The sequence below is a fragment of the Schistocerca serialis genome, chromosome 7, assembly GCF_023864345.2.
Source record: "Schistocerca serialis cubense isolate TAMUIC-IGC-003099 chromosome 7, iqSchSeri2.2, whole genome shotgun sequence".
In the NCBI taxonomy this organism is placed as follows: Eukaryota; Metazoa; Arthropoda; class Insecta; order Orthoptera; family Acrididae; genus Schistocerca; species Schistocerca serialis.
In genome coordinates, this window is record NC_064644.1 from 511,690,851 (window position 1) to 511,696,171 (window position 5,321).

General features: G+C 44.5%; 1 non-coding gene across 1 annotated transcript; it reads right to left on the reverse strand.

Annotated features, from left to right (window-relative positions):
* Window positions 1-234: 234 nt before the first annotated feature.
* On the reverse strand, window positions 235-309 carry Trnat-ugu (transfer RNA threonine (anticodon UGU)). Its single transcript has one exon. It is a non-coding gene; the product is annotated as a tRNA-Thr (tRNA).
* Between the last annotated feature and the right edge of the window lie 5,012 nt (window positions 310-5,321).

A 5,321-nucleotide genomic window follows, 5' to 3' on the forward strand; every position in this document is an offset into this window, starting at 1 on the left:
GCCCACCGTAAACCTCACCAAACGCCGAAAGAACCAACCGATTATCTCCACTTGCTCAAGCATATGAAACTGCATAATATTCATACATTTATATATGACGGTAGTATCTGTTCCCGAAAGAACAGTTACCGTGGATGACCATGCAGCTTTGCTAGAAATGAAATGATAATTAAATGGACACTCTAGCTGCAAACAGGCGTTGATGTACTTCATTGGGGACATGTTGAAAATGTGCGCCCCGACCGGGACTCGAACCCGGGATCTCCTGCTTACATGGCAGACGCTCTATCCATCTGAGCCACCGCGGGCACAGAGGATAGTGCGTATGCCATGTAAGCAGGAGATCCCGGGTTCGAGTCCCGGTCGGGGCGCACATTTTCAACATGTCCCCAATGAAGTACATCAACGCCTGTTTGCAGCTAGAGTGTCCATTTAATTATCATTTCATTTCTAGCAAAGCTGCATGGTCATCCACGGTAACTGTTCTTTCGGGAACAGATACTACCGTCATATATAGTTAGAATATGGCTTCCCGGCCATTGACATTCTTGTGTGAAAGCACATGCTATGCCCGAACTCGTACGGGACTTGGTAGATTAATCTGCCACGAGTAATGAGTATGATGGGCAAACATCTATTAGGCGCACCACGAATGTAGTGGTGTGGACCTGTTGGGAATGTGGATCTCACGGGGAGCGTGCGAGGGATAAATCCCTGCAGACGCACTATCCTCTGTGCCCGCGGTGGCTCAGATGGAGTCAGTCGGCTCGCAGCCGTGCTAGCGTGCGGAGCTGCTCTGTGCGCCGTGTGACGCTCCGCTCTTGGCGGTGTTTACTTCCGCGTCGCGGTGTTTGTGTCTATCGAGTCCAGTACTAACGTACACCATGGCGCACTCGTACCGCCGTGCAACGATCAAAGTAACGTTTCAGGCCGAACATCCATGACCCAGAGCTTTCGAAGTCGAACAGTTCATACGTGAGGATCTACGTTTGAACCCCCAGGACGTAATCGGCATACATTTTTCCATCACTGGAAGTGTTGTCTACATCAAGATGTCGACGGAGGAAATTTGCAGTGACATAATTCACCGTCATGCCACCGGACTGAAATTTAAACACTCTGGTGGACATATGGGTGCTGTGACAGTCGCCCATGCTGGATTCGGTCTCCGGACATTGCGGGTGTTTGAACTCCCGTTCGAGGTGCCTCAGGATGTGGTCATTGCCGCTTTCCAACCATATGGCACCGTCTTGTGTCACGTCGCGGAGAAGTGGCAAACATTTACGACCTACCCCGTATTAAATGGCGTCAGGCAAATAAAAATTGAGCTGACGAAACATGTCCCATCGTACCTGCTGATTGGCGGTGTGAGGGCCATCGTCATGTATGATGGACAGCCACGAACGTGCGCAGGATGTGGCCAGGAGGGACATGTACGTTTCGAATGCTTACACCGCCGTTTAATACAGACGCCGTTACGTGAAGAGACCCAGGCTTCGACGGTCACGTCCTTACCCATCACCTACGCCAAGGTTGCACAGGACCCCGTCGTACCAATCTCGATTGCGCCAGCAGCATCGTCAACGCCACCCGCCGCAGCACAACGCGCCGAGGACACAAGCACGGCGTCACCTCCATTGCTCGCTTCAGGACCGTCCGGTTTGCAGACCGAAACCGATGTTCCTGTTGGAACCATGGACGTCGACCTCGGTGTCGTGCCGACGTCTGCCTTTGTCCAGACGGGTTCGGCGTCAGACGACGGGCGACCACATTCTGATTCAGAAGGCCACATCAGAAAACAGCGGTCGCCTCGCAAACACAGGAAACGACGACGAACGCCTTCCGATGACGCCCTTTCTCAGACGGCCCCACGAGATGTCGACCTGATGTCTGATGGTGATCTCCCACATTGCGTCCAGTCACGCGATGTGGCAGCAACAGGAGCCCCTCCTGTGACGCCTACTCTCCCAGCCAGGGACGTGTCCTCGCCGTTGTCAACGAATGATGACGGCGGTCCCCTGCCACTCATGTTGCGGAATCCACAACACCCGTTCCGGAAGTACGTGACCGTCACATGTCCACGTCGTCAGCTTTCTGGGCCGATGACGTTGAAGAAGAAGCGGAACAGACTGCCAGCGTGTCTGCACAGGAGTCCACCTCGGCGACACTGGGGCTGGCGCCCCGCCAGTAATTATCACCACTGCGGGACCACCGGCGGGTCTCCACCTGCCGGCTACTTCTACCGCACGTTCTGCAAATACTGAGGATGGCCGCACTCAGCAATATCGTATGGCCACGATGAATCTTGCCACCATTCGTGCCCCCCATAAACTGGCCATGTTCAGAGACACTATTTACTCTGCGGATGTGGATATAGCACTCTTACAAGAGGTGTTTGTGGCTGACTTCCTAGTTCCCACCGGATACAACGCCCATGTTTCCCCCGCATCTGATACCGGTAGCGGCGTCGCCATCCTGCTACGCGACGGACTCTATAAAATAAATAAAATGATATAAAATATTAATTTTTCTATCTGTATGATAGTGATTGGTTGTAATTAATATTTGCTTATCAGGAACGTGGACGTTTAATTATTTGGTATCAGACGCTTCACAATGGCTTTTTCGTAAATGCAATGTTATTCGTAGTTGACCGTGAAATAAGACTCAAATAATCGGACTTCGTATTTAAATCGTTTCCAAAGACTGCTGCGGTAGGTGCGGACTCAAATCTAAATTCTCAATATTAGAGTAATTTTGCCAGCCATGTCAATACTTCGTACAGAAGTGACTGTAAGTAAAAAGTTTACACAGTTAGTTAAATCAGATATATTCAACCAATAAGCCTACAGTTAAATAATTCTACTTAGTTTCATAAATATAAATTCTTTACAGAATCGAGTGCCTAGTAAGATTGCAACTCGCAGTGTTCTTATATAACATCAAATATGGCGGTGTGCCAGTCAATGAAATATACGTGCTTCCCGCACCACTTGTCCAAGACTTCTCTTTCTTAATGAAACATAAGAGTATCGTAATTGTGTTTTTTGTTTTATCAGCGACATAGCGCTGCAGTTCTGTGCTATAGGCTTTATTTATTTGTCAGAGATTAATTATTTAATTAAGATTTCGCGTTTCCGAGGAAACTCACGCACGGCATGCAAATGTGCCTTTATATTGCCCCCTGAATTGCGAGGCGAAAGGACACACCTGCAGGCGAGCAATTCACCTAAAGGCACAAGAAAATCTAAGTTATCTACAACTATTTACATGACATGCATTATACCGTATATTATATACAAAATTTGAATGACGCGCGTGCGCCGTAAAAGTTCTTATGTTGGCAAAATAGACGGCGCGCATGCGCAGAAGCGTCAGTATGCCTCCGGCACTGCCGTTATATCGTAAATTTAGATCACGCGGCACAGTATTGCAGTTCATATTGTTCGTGTGCGCGCGCATTTCTTAGTCGTTGCACAAAGAAAATATTCCACCCAGATTACATATGAAGACTACATTCTATGACAGGTAACTTAGTTTTAAAATTACAATGTTTGTTATAATACAGTACAACTTTAGATTGTTGAATGTTCTTAGTTACATAGTATTGCATTGAAATGCTTCAAAGAAAAATGTCTTTATGTTTCAGGTGCGTTGACCTATACACATCGTGTCTTATTACAGTTTATATTCATCTGCTGCACAATAATTTTTCACAGGTTAGTGTCGTCGTGGTAAAGTTTTTTTTCTTTTGATCACAGTAACATCGCTGTATAACAACGTGATTGATACATAAGCATGTCCATTTCCTATTTCCATTATAGTCGTTGTGATGCAGTTCGTTGTGACAAAAGGCATTGTTTATTACAGGTCAGACGTGACTCGTCGAGTAATTGGTCCATATGCAGTTTGTTTTCGATATTTCGTGGAAGCTTGGTTGCAGAACCTCGGACGGCACATAGCTGGCGTCGATCCTTGGACAGTCCAGGTAAGTGTGTCCGTCACATTTCGAGAACATTCCATTCCCTGAAGTTCCAACCAAAATTCTTCCACTCGTCGTGTTGTTTTCTGGACAGGCACTCTGTGACCATTTAATCCAGTTAACATCTTGAAGTTAGATACTGTAGTAATGTCACTAGACGATGCACCAATTACGCACTTCACATTTTCAGTTTTTTTTTTTTTTTTTTAATATAGCTCACCTAAATGTTCGTAGTTACTTATCGAAGAAATCGTTCATCGCGTTTACAAAGGTACGATGCATCATGAATGTCATTAACAGTTTCTTTCACATAGGTTTCTGTGTAGTTGCAGACTTAGTAATGTACGTTAATGTCCGTGAACAGTGGTTCACTACGCATTTTTTTTTTAAGTTTTTTTTTTTTTTTTACATTTTGGCACTCGTTATTGTTCAAATTTTCACATAGTAACAGTTACATTATACATCAGTTAAAAAAAACATAAGTAATCATACATATACACGTCACATATTTTCTTAGCATAAACATAATACAGTTACACATAAACATGTTTACATCATCATTACATAGCTATAAATTATTACATTGTGTCACATTTGATTACATGAATTGCAGATATTTACGTCCTTTTTAACGGTTTTGCTGGGATTTTATCGATTTTTTTTTTTTTTGTGATGTCATCTGAAATTAAGATAGGTTAGACACAACATTCATTACATCAGTAGGCAAGACCAGGCGTTTTCACTACTCAATAAATATTCAAAATAATAAGAGACGGAAAGCTGTTAGATTCCTCGCGTTTTGTGCGTGTGTGTATAGTGTCTGTGTGGCCTTGGCTACTGGTAGATGCTTTTCTTGCTGAGAGATGTGCGTCTAATCTATTTCTCGAAGTAAAAGATCGCTTCACAGATGACGTCTGTCGGTTCGTCAGGTGTCATACCAAGTCAGTGGTACCTACAGTCACAAATGGTCCGTGAAACATTAATATATCATTCACTGCTACGTAATCATAAATTTTACTTTAATATTCAGTCTTCTCGGTGGTGCCGCGGCGTTGAAAGAAAAGTTCTTCTGTCTTCAACTGCGTCACTGGAACCGCTGAAATGAAAATTTCTATACTACTTATTATCTGTGTTGTAGCAAACAGAGTTTTGCGAGTTGCTTAGCAATGTTTTCATGGGTATGACTTTGACATTATTTAGCATGAAATGCTCTAAGATCTCGGTGTGCGTATAGCCCAATAATTTTGTTAGTTCTAGGATGTTGTAACAGATACGCACCAGGATGCGGTATGTTAACAATTATATAAGGTCCTTCATATAGCAGACGCCACTTAGCATT